The sequence below is a fragment of the Lissotriton helveticus genome, chromosome 1_2 (assembly GCF_964261635.1).
Source record: "Lissotriton helveticus chromosome 1_2, aLisHel1.1, whole genome shotgun sequence".
NCBI classification, from domain to species: domain Eukaryota; kingdom Metazoa; phylum Chordata; class Amphibia; order Caudata; family Salamandridae; genus Lissotriton; species Lissotriton helveticus.
The window spans coordinates 2,582,270-2,597,428 of NC_136058.1; the positions used below are offsets into that span (position 1 = coordinate 2,582,270).

Genomic DNA, 15,159 nt, shown 5'->3' on the forward strand with positions numbered 1-15,159 from the left:
CCTTGGGGATGGTATCACCAACTGTTGCCTCCCATCTCGACAGGGGTTTATCTAGCATACGGAACTGTTCATGTTGAGCCACAATGTACAAACGTGTAACTAGGCGTTGACGTGACGACGATGTCAATAGCACCTGCAGTGCATTATGTGTCGGCAGTTCATCTGGGAATGTTGTATATAAATCTTTCACCGCTAGCCGCAGAAGGTAAATACGCATATATTTTTAAGGGGGTAAGATGAGTACTAAGGGATGATGCAGTTTGCGCTATAAACTGTCCATTTGGGAAGATATCCCACATAGTACAGAGGCCCATCTCTTCCAGCAGATTCATCGTTTCTTTCTTGTGTCGCAGTGATTTGTGGGTGATGATTCATGGGCAGTGCCGGCGCATAGGATGGAAGCTTATGTGCACGCTTTGCTAGCATATGCCACACTCTCAAGGTACAGACAACTGGTTGAATGTCGACACTCTGAGCACTCTGTCTCGGTGTTGATATAAAAGTGATCAGAGGGGTAGGCTCTATGCTCTCGTACTCCACTGCTATATGCGGTATGTGTCCGTGTGGGTGCAGCCAATAGTGGGCGTGCTGTGCCAGGGCGCAATAATAGTATAATTGTAAATCAGGTGCCCCAAGCCCCCCTGAATATGGTTTGGTCAATTCCCTCCACCCTACCGTTGCTTGTTTGCTTGCCCATGTTAGCCTAAGCATGGCTGTGCGCATCTTGGTGAATAGTGCTTGTGTAATCCAAATCAGTATGTTCATAAATAGATAAAGGAATCTTGGTAATACCACTATTTTTTGTAGTGCAATTCTGTCAGCAAGTGATAGCGGCAGCTTGATCCATCTATATATCTGGTCTTCTAATTTCAATAGTGCTCTGCCATAATTTTCACGTAACACTAGCTCTGGATCACGGTGTATCCAGATGCCTAAATACTTCATTGGTTCTGTCTGCCACTGCTGTGGATATTCAAGTGCTGGTTCTGTTGTCACCGGGGTGAGAGGGATCACCACAGACTTGTCCCAGTTAATACTAAGACCAGAAAAGTTTTCGAATCTGATATATTCTCGGATAAGTTTATTTAAATTAATATCCGGGTGTCGTATATAGAGGACCATATCGTCCGCGTACAATGATATACTGACCGGTCATAACTGAAACTGTAATGCAGTTTCTGCAGGTCGTTGTCGTATCTTACAAGCTAGTGGTTCCAGTGCTAGAGTGAATAGAAGCAACGACAGTGGGCAGCCTGTCTTGTCCCGCGGTATATATTAAGAGGTTGGGATGTGTTGCCGTTTATTCTTATTCATGCACACAGTTTAGTATATAATAGTATTATCCAGCGCAGAACTGGCTCTGGGAAACCCATTCTTCGCAGCACGGTAAACATATATGACCACTCCACAGAGTCAAACGTTTTTGCTTCATCCAGTAGGGCCGCAGCAGCTGGCAACTCTGGGTGCAATTGGTGGAACATAGCAAATATAGTCCTTAAAGTTTACGTTGCTGAACGCGTCAGTATAAAAGCGGCTTGATCTGGCAATACCAAATTCTGCATTATGGGCTGCAACCGGAGTGCAATCATTTTTGCCAGTATTTTGGCGTCCATATTTATTAACGATAGTGGGCGGTATGACTTACATTTAACAGGGTCTTTGTCTGGCTTAGGGAGAATAATCAGTAATGCCTCACGTAATGAAGATGGCAGTATGCCCTCCTCATACACCTCCTCGTATCTTGCAGCAAGGTGTGGGATTAATAAGTCCTTGTATTCCTTATAGAATTCTCCGGGTAATCCATCCATACCTGGGGCTTTATTATTTGGGAGGGAATTTATATCTACCCTTATTTCATCTTCTGTTAAATGATTACTGTAGTATTCGCGATGCTCATCAGATAGCCATGCTAGGGCAATATCATCTAAGTATTGGCTTATCTCAGTGGTGGACGTGTTCGCCCCTGCAGTATATAGTCGTGCATAGCATTCCGTGAAACAGCCTACAATAAATGGGGTATCATATTTTAATACAGCTTGCGTGTCTACTATGTGGGTAATGTGAGATCACGTGTTCATGGGACGTATTCTGCTGGAGAGCGCTCGCCCTGGCCTGCTCCCCTCTCCATAATTACATGCCGTGTACCTATTCGAGATATATTTAATTTCACTGTCCATGAATTCATGATAAATGTCAATCTTTTTCCTAATGTCTGCTAGAATCTTAGGGTCCAGAGTATTCGTGAAGTCTGTCTCTAATTGTTTTATGTTTGTCTCAATCATGGACAGTTGTCTTTGAATGTCTTTCAATATGCCAGCATGTTTGCCTATGCAGAACCCTCTGATCGTCACTTTGAATGCTTGGTGCTGTCTACCGAACCCACATTGGTCTCAAAGTATGCAATGATGGCCTGCCGCAAATTCCACTCTAAACACCTGGTCTAACTCCGTGCTTGGCTGTAGGCACCATGTATACTGTCTTGGGGTGTGCATGCTGATGGCAAGTTCGAGGCGGACCGGTGCGTGATCTGAGAGGGTTTTGGACATATGTGTAATCGTGGTAGTCCATGTGCAAACATCAGCAGTGGCTATCCAATAATCAATTCTGGACCATCTGTTATGCGTGGAAGAAATACAGGTACCCTCCTTGTGGCTTGGGTGATGCAATCGCCATATATCTGTCATTGCATATTCTTCCATACCCTCCTTGAGTGCTTTTGCGGACTGTCTCCCATATATAACATTGCACGTGGACTTATCCATAAGGGGGTCAATGCATATATTTAAATCCCCACCCCAGAGTATTGCTGACTGTGGTAATGTGCGTAGTTTAGCCCATATTTGTACAAAGAAGGAGGGATTATCCGTATTTGGGCCATATGCAGTGACAATGGTTAATAGTGTTCCACCAAGGTTCCCCTAAATGATGACGTGTCTGCCCTGTTCATCTTTAATCTAATGGAGCATCGTAAATGGTATGCCACGTTTAATATTCAACAGTACACTGCTGGCATACGTAGAGTAGGAGGATGCTAATATGTATGTGGCCTATCGGGCTCCTATTTTACTCTCTGTTGTGTTAGTAAGATGAGTCTCCTGGAGACATGCTACATCAACTTTGTGACGTATGCGAAGACTTTCCTAATTTTCTGTGGATTTTTAGGGCACGTATATTCCATGTCATGAATGCCAACTTTCTTGTGGATTGTGATCTGCTACCCATGTCCTGTTAAGGTGGCAGTGGTGTCAGGGTTGTGTCCTATGGCTGTGTATCTTGTATGCGGCATGTAACTTCTCTGTGCTGACCATTTTTTAAAGATTTTCACCCCTCCCCGCCTCCACTCATTTCGCTATCCCAATTCTAGCGAAGACCATCCTAAAAAACTGGTAACCGTTCCCCTCCATCCCCAAACAACCCCATAAAGAAATATGGTGTGGTGTACACAGGTTGGCGGGAGCTGCCAGCCGGGAACCCCAGTGACAGCGTCACATGGGGGGTTGCCTATCTAATCCTATAAAAGAAAGAAATAGTGCAATCTACATAACCTGCAAATTTCAAAGGGCAAGCGGTGTGCATTCTTAGATACTAATTACGGTTTTGTTTATATTCCTGCATCGCGCAGGTATATACCATGCTCCCTTAGTTCTATGTGTCACAGTAAGCTTTAAGTTGAAGTCTATCACTTATCTGTGTCCATGTGAAGCGTTGTCTGAGACATCTATTCGTCCTTTTTGCGGCCCCATGATCCGTGCAGAGGAGCCATTTTACCATTCGACATCAGAAGTGCAGCCTTGTTCTTCTTGTTTGCCTCTGGGTGATCTCCTGCGAGTTTTTTAGTTGTGGGTATTTTAACACTTCTTTGGGCTCATTGTACACTGTGCTCTTTCCTCCATCTGTGGCTCTCAAGCGGGCCGGGTAGATCATCGCATAAGGAATGTTGTGATCTCGAAGTTTCTTTTTTACTGCCGTAAACGTCTTACGTGAGTCTTGAACTTGTGGTGGGAAATACGGGTAAATGGAAATGTCCATCCCCTCATGCTTCAAACTCCCCAGTTCTCGAGCTTTGCGTAACGCCACATCACGGTCTCTATAGTTCAATAGTTTCGCAATGAATGGGCGCAGTCGTGCCCCTGGTGGGGGCGGTGGAGCAAGATATCTATGCGCCCTCTCAGTAATAAAAACATCTGAGAAATTATTTTTCCCAGCAGTCTTATAAGTAGGGATTCGATGTAGCGTTCCATATTCCCTGTATACTTCGACTCTGCTATACCCATGAGACGCAGGTTATTCCGGCGAGACCTCGCTTCCAAATCTTCTGACTTCGCCAGCAGCGCTGTTAACATTTTGTCTATTTTCTCCTGTTTAGTCTCCATTTGGTGTTGTGCATCCTCCGTATCCGAGATACATCTCTCTGCCATATGTATTCTTTCCTTATGTCTATCTAGACGTTCAGACATTCTGTCTTCTCTGTATGTTAAGGAGTCTATTTTCCCATCGATATTTGACAGTGTGGACTGGATTGTCGTGAACATGGATTGAAAGTCTGCGGTAGTTTCAGAACCTTGATGTACTCCATAACAAGATACAATCTGGCTCCCCCAATGACCATTGTCCTGACAGGATAGAAAAAGAACTTCTTTCTCATTTCCCGGCTACTTTTCTCTCTCTTCTCAACACCTCCTTAGAGCAAGGTTTCGTCCCACGTGCCTTCAAAAAGGCAGTGTTAGTTCCATTACAAAAGAAGGCTGGAGTAGACCCCAGCCTTCTGAGCAATTACAGACCTATTTTGCTCCTCCCTTACCCAGAAAAATTCCTGGAAGCACATGTAGCAAAACTTCTTCGTGCTTTCATCGAATAAACACATTTTCTGGATTCTCACCTGGCAGGCTTCAGACCATCGCACTCTACAGAATCAGTTATCTTGAGTGTCATGGATGATCTGAAGGAAGGAGCAGACAGGGGGTGTACACAGGCCTTGGTACTACTAGACCTGTCCGCTGCGTTCGATACATGAATCATACCATCTTAGCGGATAGAATGGCAGCGGCAGGTCTGAGGGGCACGGCTCTGGATTGGATGCTATCATTTTTAGGGGAACACACCCAGTCAGTTAGGCTGACACCTTTCAACTCAGCCTGGGTCAATACCACATGTGGGGTACCTGAAGGGTCATCCCTTTCCCCCCCCATCTGTTCAATATATATATCTGTCCTCTGTTCCATGCGCTTCAAAAAAGGGAAGTGAAGGTATATAATTACGCAGAGGACATGCAGCTGATTTTTCCGACTGATTAAACAAATGTCTCAAAGGATTTCTTCCAACACACTATGCTTTTCATCAAAGATTGGATGAGTCATAATTATCTCAAATTAAACTCAGACAAAACAGAGATAATTATCTCTAACAACAGAATAGAACAGTGGACACCTGCACACTGGCTAGCTACACTGGGTACTCCACCTATCCTTAAAAATTCAGTCAAAAGTCTGGGCATTAAGATAAATGCTAATCTATCCATGCAGGAATAGATTAACATGTTACGTCCTCATGTGTTTATCACTTGAGGACCGTTAAGAAAATTAGGAAATTCTTCTCCAGGGAGGCAAGCTTAGCTATCATGCTTGCCTTGATAATGTCCAGGCTGGACTATGCCAACGCCATCTACTTAGGGCTCCCTGCTAATCAAACTCATAGGTTACAGCTGATCCAAAATCAGGCGGCTAGGCTAGTCTTTCAGCAACCGAGACACGACCACACTAAGCCACTAATGAAGCAGTTACATTGGCTTCCTGTGACTCAGTGGTCCATGTTTAAAACTGGTGCATTGTTTTAACGCACTTCTCGAAACGAGCATCAAATTTATATCCACAAAGATCTCAAGATATTTACCCAAACGGAATCTCAGATCAGCCACGATGAATATGCTGACTATTCCTAGATACAAGCGAAAGATAATGGTGGCTCTCGCTTTTCGGTACTTGGCCCCACACTTTGGAATTCTTTACCAATAGAAATCAGATTAACACCTGAGTATACCAGTTTTAGAAAAAAAATTAAAACGTGGTTATTCACTCTAGCCTACTGATAGAGCCCCGTAGGACAGCTCTCCCTCTCCTCACAGCGCCAAGAGACTGTTGGTATACGTGCGCTTAATAAATTCCCTAAACATAAGCATAAACCTGCTGCCGCCGTAGTTACATGGGGGGCAGGCTGTTCTTCTGTGCGGTTTTCAACTACCTTCTTTGACTGCTCGAAATGTTGTCTGGATTGGTTCCTATCTGGTTTCCCCATTTTCGCAGCGTCATGATTGAGTGGTATGTACGCTCAGTTGTCGCTGCATGTAGGCCAAGACTCCGTAACTGTGTTAATTGAATATGGGCAGTAGTATCCAGTAATGCGTGCTACCTCGGTCTGGTCCGCACTCTCTCACACCCAAGCATCGCAGGCAGCCACCCGAAGGATATACTGGTAGAGAGGTCCCCGCAGGTAATGCAACTACAGGTTTGTCTTTTTGATGTACTTTAGTTAGTTGTTGTGACCGCTCGTTGGCAATCTGCAGTCGTCGGCCCCCACTGCATGTATCAGACTCCCTACGCTGGTGTTGATCACCCCAGCCGTGCTTCTATGGTCTCAGTCAGCCTCACAAGGCCACGCGTCGGCGCCGCTCGCACCTTCGGATAATATATTATCGGGCCTCCGCGGTCTTTGCCTCAACTCCACATCAGTCCGTGCACGCTCAGATGGCAGCATGGTGTGGACTGCCGATCTCTGCGGCAGTTTTGGTTTTTGGGCTGAGTGCAGCACGATGCCCTCACCGCAAACTGTTCCTCTCCTTCAGCCATAGGTCCTACGTAGCGGGCCCACAGGCTCACGAACACGCGTGCTCACACAGGCCGCGCTCAGGCACAGAAGGTAAAGTTGTTTTGTCGCACTTCGGGGTTGATTTCGGCAGTGAGAATAGGATGTACTGGACACCGCTGTCTTCCGGTGAATATATTCATGGGGTTTATCCCATTTTGCAGGCTATGTGTGCAGGATATTTAAAGAATCATCAGGCGACCGAAGGAGCTCGCTAACAAAACAGCCATCTTCGGACGTGGCTAGCTCAGCCTCCATGTATGTGGCTAACTCTGCAGGCAGTTGGGGTGGGGAGTCTGTTTTTAATGCAGATTCAGAAGTTATATAGGAGCTCAATGGCCTGTCTAGTGTTAGCAGGGCATATCTCTTCTCCATTTAGGATCACTCGGGGTACTTGCCAAGGGTGTCCGCTATCCACGCTTGTGTTTGCCCCTATTTGAAGCCTTTCTTAAGGCATGTAATTCAGAATGTTGGGAAAGTTCCAGTTTCAGTGCATTGTAACTATGTCAAAATAAGTGCCTATTGCCGGTAATGTGGTCGTGTACTCCTCTCGCACTTTCCTGGCTAACAAGCTAACTATAGCGAAAGACAAAAGATTTGGGGCCTTCTCAGGTTATCACCTCAGTATAAAGAAAACCCTTCAAATATTGGTTCATTCTATAATGGCTATGAGGCAGCCGGGCATGGTTTCAGTTGAAATGTATCTTTGTGTTAAGATTACTTCATATGTCAATTGTATTATTGACCTATATGACAATCAATTGCTTTATCGTGCTGCAAAAATCCAGGTCTGGAACAAGCAGCCAATAGGTAATATTGGCTGCTGCAATATTGTGAATATGAACATTTTGCTTAAAGTTTTATATCTTTTACGCTCTATTACCATGTGAGTTCCCGAATCTCCCTTTCGGTGTCTCAGGGGGTGGTTGGTTGCTTTTTATAGAGTTATAAAAGGGCTAGATGGGCTAACTGTCTATAAGAGTCATTTCTGGGCAGCGTTCGAATCCCGCCTTCGATGCCTCCTAGTTGATTGCCAGCCAGATTGCAACACCTTTATCTATCAGATTGTGATGGAGAAGAATTGGAAGTTTTTATTGGCCTATTTCAAGAGGGGATGCCACTACCAAATCCCACATGATGATGCTCCGCCAAAATGGTGGGCTGATGGGAGGTTCTCAGCCAGGTGTTACCCGTTTGGTTGCTGTATGATTCCTGTTTTTCTCTAGCTACTAGTACAGGGCACACATTTCTTTTGTGACCGGGCATCTCTTCTTCGTTTTTGCTATAATCAAGTAGGGGTATTGAGATGTCAGGGTCGGTAAATATATTCCCCTAGACCCCCCCATTGCCCTTTCTTTTTTGCTATTTCAAGAGGGTACACTTTAAGCTGGTTGCAGACGTTTGAGGAATCTGGGCTGAGATCTGCTATATCTTCAAGATCCTATTATTACATTATCATACACGTCTCTGGGGGAACCCCTCTCTACCAACTATATTTCATGACTTGGTTGCCAGGCCATGGTTGCTTAGAGGCCTTAGAACAGCTGGTCAATTATTCGATTATTAAGGGTTTTGTTCTTTTTCTGCTTTGAATATTACATATGATTTGCCGTATAAAATCTTTTTTAAAGTATCTACAGGAGCAAGATTATTTTAACTACAATGTCTCCGACAGAACAATTACTGATGATTCTGAGCTCCTTTCATATATGCATTGCAAGGCTCATAAGTTAACTATTTGGGAACTCTATTGTATAATGCCTGAGCATAGGGAAGACAAGCTAAGTCGTTTGGCGAGCAACTGTTGCCTTAAAATAGTGGTGCAGGCCCTGGAGAGTGACTTAAAGGATGCTTTTGAAGTTGTTTATTTCTGCGTGACTTTGGTAAACCAGAAATACAATAATTAAGACTCGCTGTACGTTATAATACACCCGGAAGTAAATTTGCAAATGGGAAGTGAATCAAAGTTGTATTATGAAAAGCTGCCCTAGATATGGGCTCCCTGCTGCAGATATTATTCATATGTTTGTCAGTTGTCCACATCTCTCGCAGTTCTGGGAAGACATTGTCCTCTCTCTTTCTCTCTCTCTTTCTGTCTCAGCATTTACAATATGATCTGCAATTTAATATTGGTGACATTATGCTGGGTCATAAACGGATTGAAGATAGCCATATTTCTACGATTGCCTCTATCGCTATTTTCACAGCTCGATTATACAGGGTGGGAGAGTGATCATTGCCAACACCTCCCACAGTACATCATTGGTGGCCTCTATTTGGTCAGATATGAGCTAGAGACATCAATCCTCCGGTGCAGGGCGATAAAGAGTGCTAGAACATAATACATAAGAGCCTAAACGGACTAGGGCCATCGCACTGGAGAGATAAATTCATTCCATACAACCCGGTGCGGTCCCTTAGGTCCAGCAACCAGCTTCTCCTGAGAGTGCCTGCTGTGAGAAAGGCCAGACAGGGTGGCAAGGCTTTATCTGTAGTTGGTCCTGTTCTATGGAATAAACTTCCCCTTGAATTGAGGCAATGTTCTAAACATCTGAGCTTCAGAAAGAAGCTCAAAACTTTCCTTTTTCAGAAGTAATTTGCTATCCACTGACTGCTGATCATGCTTCTGGTGTTATGGGCGCAGAGATACTCCGGTAGGAGTGATTCAAGCACGTTATAAACCCGCAAATAAATAAACTATTGGCCAGCTATTGGCTCCACTTTTTATATTAACAATTTTGGCAGATTTTTGTTGTTTAATTCTTCCTGATTAGTCCTTGGTTCCACTGTGGTAATGGAAGGGCGATAAGCATTTTCTGATTTATATGGAATATGAAGCTATAAAAGTGATGATTACTTTTCCCCTGCTCCTTCCATCTTTCTACTGTTTTATTTCTCTTTTGGTTTCGTGTAGTCTGTTCTTTATAAAGGAATTCTTTCATGTACTATTGTATAATTTATTTTTGTATTGGCTTGACTGCTACGATCCCCTCCTCCTCCCCCCCCAATAGAAAAATTAATAAATTCTAAAAAGTAAGCAACCCACCTCCTTGGCTTCTTCAAAACCCCTAACAGTTTATCTAGGATCAGTGTGAAGATTTCTTGAGATTGGGATATCATCTTCTCCGGGGCTTATTTCAATTTAGGCATTCCAGTTGGGACCTCCTACACCTCTTGCTGTGCCGCTATAAGTCTCCCCAGCCTCACCCTGCCCATGAATGCCTTTACCTTTTGTTCATCTGCCAGAGAAGTGCTCTAGATCTCCACCCTCCGCACCCCTTCCCAGGAATTCCTGGCAAATATTGTTTATCTGCTGACTTACAATAAACATTCTCCCATCACTCTTTTGTAACTAAAAATATGAGATTGGCGTTTCTCGCATTTTTACAGCTAGGCTAAAAGACGGCCCAGTCTACCCCCTTTGCTAAATATTCTGTCATGAGTAGGTGTATCTATCAAGCTGGGCCCCTGTGTCTTCCATCTGTCTTTTTGCTTCTAACAGATACTGTTTATGATCCTGGTCTCTCACTGTCCTTGCCTGTAAGCTATCACTGTCCTTGCCTGCAAGCTAGCCAGTACACTTTGTGTTCACCAGGTTCCTCTCCAAGTGCCCTTGTACTGTAAATATTTGTGATATGTACTCTTCTCTGAGAGTCACCTTCTAGGCCTCCCACTCTGTAGCCCTGCTATTTGTGGGTCTCTGCTCATCCATAGAAGTAGCATCCAGTAAAGTCCCAGGCATGAGCAAGGAAGGTAGAATCAGTCAGAACCTCAGGCACAACCTTCATGTAGGTAATTTAGGTCTGTGTAACTGTATGTTTATGGTGCATTAATCAGTCGGGAATGATCCCATAAAAATCTATTTAAATATGTTGCAGTTTCAGCACAATAGCCTCCCTTCTACCCAGCACAAAATTGATCCTCCTATACATATTGTGTGCTGCAGAGTGAAACGAGTATCCGCTTCCGTGCGCTGCTGTCCAAAATATCAAATTCTGTTAAGAACTTCAATAATTACATTTCCATTCCAGGTTTGAGCCCCAGTCTAGGCAGTTGCTTGTTGATCCTCCAATTGAACACACAATTATACTCTCCCACTCAAGTTAATCTAGCACCTATGTACTGCGAGGAAATCCACATAATAGAGGGAAAGAACTGCTTACATGTTCATCAAACACATCTGCCATGTGTGTCCATCACCACCGCCTGCAATTGTAAATGGGACCCCAGGCGTGACTCAGGTCAGTACCCCCTATGCAAAGTTGGAATAACTTGCGACATAGACGTGACCCACCAATTTTAGCAAGACTGCTCAGCTCCCCCTCAGCAAATGAGTTTCCAGGAGCATGACTATTTGAAAAGCATGTCTTTTCATGAAAGAGTAGATAGACCCTGTATCTCTTGGGAAATACGTTAAGTCTCTGCACTTACAGCAAGTAAATGTCCTATTTATCTTAATCTCTCCTCCTGTGGTATGGGAACTTCCCCGGCCGACCCATTCTTGCGATAGAAAACATCTAACTTCTTAACAACCCCCTCATTACATGCATCCCTCAACTCAACGTTTGCCCTGAACCTCTTCAAACTGCCATCCAATCCAAATGAGATCTGTATGACTCTGAACTACTTTGTGCGTATTGCCGGTAGCTTTCAGTAGGCCAGATAAAATTCCCAAGTGAATCTGAATCCACCAGCGTGTCAACCATCACTACTCAATATAGTGGCTATCCTTATTCCCACCTCCCCCAGCCTACCCAGATGTATTTGGCATAATTGATATTGTACAACAACCTGAAAAGTAATTCACATTTTATGAAAGGTATCACTGAGGGCGAACATTTCTCATATATACAGGCATCAGCAATTTAGCATTTCTGCATTCCCCAAAAACACCTTTAACTGACTAGTTCAGGCTCCACACCAGACGCTCAGGTGCCACCAGCTCCTTCTTCCTTGCCCATCATTTCCGGAACAACTCCAACCGATCTCTCAGGTGACCCGACTGGGTGTCTGCTTCCCCTGAAGAGAACCCATCCACTGGCCTCAAAGTCCCTTCATTTTGTTTAAATCTGTTTATAAAGTTTTTCACATTTTACAGTATACATACTTTACAATGCCTATACACCGTAAGCAGCTATTCACAAGTGTTACAATTATCCAGTACCCATCCAAAAGGAAAAGCGAACAGAGGAGTTGTGCAACAGAGGCTAAAATGAGTCTCAAGACAGCGCCTGCATAAAAGGCGAATAGCCACCTAAGAATCTTGCCCCTGGGCGGCTTGTGGACATTTCAGACATGGTGTACCTTAGGCCAAACTGTGGACATAGGGTACAACAAAAGGAGGACAACTTAAGCAAGGAAGGATGAGGGAGTCACATGAGACCTGCTGCCGTGCTTAGTATAACCGGGGAAGCCAGCTTCATCAGAGCTCAAAGTCAACTGGATTCTGAACAAAAAGGGGGGTGGGGGGCCATATCGCTCTAGAAGTAGGGGCTACACACCACCTCTACTAAGAGGGGAATAGGTTGTGTGTGTCAGTCTTGAGTATCTTCCCAGGGTTCCCCAGTGTTAGTGGTCAATTCCTGTAATTTCAACACCATAGTGTCCCATTGAGGCACCAGGGGGAACCTTCGGATACCAAGCAGGTCTTCCCTACGCAACGCCACTCCCTCCACTCTGGCCGAGTTGAGTAAAGATGTACGCCAGGCCAGTGCGTGAGGTGACTAAGGGGACTTCTATCTCTTGGCAATCAAGTGTTTTGCTGCTAATTGACCCAAATCTAGGAAGCGGGTGGTAGCCCTGTGTTTTTTATTCCTGCTAAATAAATGTAATATGTGTACCTCCCATCTGGGTGGAACAGCGCGGGCCGTGCAGGTGGCCAGTGTGCTCGTCACATTGCTCCAGTATTCGGCCAAGTCCAGATAATTCCACAGCTCATGGAGAATGTCGGTATCTAACTCTCGGCAAAAAGGGCAGGCCGCATCCGTACAGAGAAAGTATCTATTAATTTGAGCTGGGGTAAGATAAGCCAGGTGCAGTATGAAGAATTGGATTTACTTAAACCGCTGGTTACGCGGAATGTACGTCGGGATGCCCCGAACTGTAGTCTACTCTCTGTCTGTGAATGCCCTCCCCAAGGCCCTCTCCCAGTGGTGTCTCAAAGGGGTGAGATCGGTCTCTGTGTGTTGGCGAATGGAGGAAGCAAACCACTTTGTCAAGTGTCTCCTGGTCCCCATCACGTGAAGGTATTGCAGTGTATGATGCATGGGCGGTTCCTGAGCAAGTGTACCCTACTTAGATGATAACTAGGTTATAAAAGTTCGATGCAATAAAAACTGTCCAGGGCGCAAATTTCCGTCCACCATGAGTTCCTGATATGAGATAAGTGAGCCATCCTGAAAAAGGTCTCCCAGGTCCTGGATGCCCTCTGAGGCCCAGTGTCGCAGCTCAGCAGCTGTGGTTGAAGTATCCCCTTGCGGAGTTCCTAGCAATGTGATATCGGGTGCCTATCGGGGTGGTGGCTCTGGTGAGGAAGAGGCTCCTACAAAAGCATTTATAGGCTACTGTGAGTAGAAGTGTGTCTGGTTTTGGGCTTTGTGCATGGGTGGAAAACCTGTAGTGAGTTATAGTTCGCTATTGGGGGTTGTAATTAAGCTGTGTTCTCTAAATATTGGGATGAAGGCCACCTAGCAACCCATTGCAGCTGGGAGGCTTAGTAATATTGCTTAGTTGGGCACCGCCAGTCCTCCCAGTTCAGCAGGCAAGTATAATTTCCCCATGGACACCCTGTGCCCTTGACTACCCCGATATAAAGTCCCTCACAACCTTTCCCCAATGTTTGAAGAAGGGTGTGGAGATAATAATCGATAGAGTGGTAAAATAGTAGAGGAGGCGAGGAAGGGCTACCATTTTAATAAGAGCAAAAAAGGGGCTATCCACCATGTGACTGTTGTTCCCCCTAGGTCATAACCCGGGTCAGGAGTCTCCCGTAGGAACAGTGAAAGGATACATTTCCAAGCGTTAACCCGCAGTCCCGAGGCTCGTGTAAAAAGATTTAGGGCCTGATCAAGAGAGGGCAGGATGTTGTGAAGGTTGCGGACATACAACAGGTCATCCGCGTATAGGGAAATGGTGTGCGTGCCATCTCCCAGAGCGATACCAATGTCAATGTGGGTGCGGACGTGTGCTGCCAGCGGTGCCACTGCTAGCGCAAACAAATGGGGGGACAGCGGGCATCCCAAATGGGATCTGAGATATAGGGACCCGTTCTAACCCGGACCGTCTGATTGTGATAAAGCAATCTTACCATACTGATACAGTATGGACCCAAGCCAAAGAGGGCCAGGACGTCAAAAAGGAAGTTCCAAGCCAGTGAATCGAAGGCCTTCTCATGGTCCAACACCATGCAACCCGAGCGAGGCCAATCAATAGGGGCGTACTCCGCCGCTCAAAAGTAGTGACGTATGTTCAGAGCAGTGTTGCGGAGAGGAACAAATCCATTCTGGTCCGAGTGTACCAGGTCAGGAACTCAAAGTCCCTTCATATTCCACCACCACGTGGGGAGTCCAGACACCACTGTTCTGCCGGCTTCTGGATAATCTCCTGCCTCTAGATCCCCTCTTCTGTAATTTCCTCACCCTAGGCCATCTCGAAGATGGCATCTGTCTGGGACCAACCTTGTCCCAGAGCTCCAGCGAAGACCAGACAACATCTTTGGTATCAAATAAGAGGGTTCCCCAGCGCCACCCCTGGTAGCCAACCAGGAAACCGCAGTATGTACTCATGTACTGGAGGTTGGTTGCCTGGAGCTTTTGCTTAACTTCTATGTATGATTTTCATTGGGCTTGAACCCCTCTGGCATAATCTGAGTGAATAGCAATGACATGAGTCTCAAACTGCAGGTGCCCTCTCTTTCGTCATGTGTAGGATACAGTATCAATACCTGTAATTAAGAATTTGTGCTATGAGAGTCCTAGGGGCGTGCAAGGAAGCAGCGCCGGAACCATCGTCCCATGTTCTCATTCCACCGCAAACAGTTTAGTAAGATCTTATGGGGCAGCTTATGTCATCTTGACTTAGTCACTCCGTCACAAACCATTCTTAACCAAATCCCTGTCCCCAAATATTTAACTGAATATTGGGGACATGTAAAGTTCCAGTTTAAGAAGTTTCCCTTAAAACATCTCCCATATAGACCCAATTAGTCTCATGTATTTTATAACCATCTTAAGACCAGTATTTGTTCTGTATAATGTGATGCGATCATGGATCTCTTGAATACTTATATGAAATTTTATTTGC

General features: G+C 45.1%; 1 protein-coding gene across 2 annotated transcripts in view; it reads left to right on the forward strand.

Moving 5' to 3' along the window:
• The window catches only part of CLCC1 (chloride channel CLIC like 1), a 253,171-nt gene that overhangs the window by 39,084 nt on the left and 198,928 nt on the right, over positions 1-15,159 (forward strand). The gene's annotated exons all lie outside the window — the stretch shown is intronic.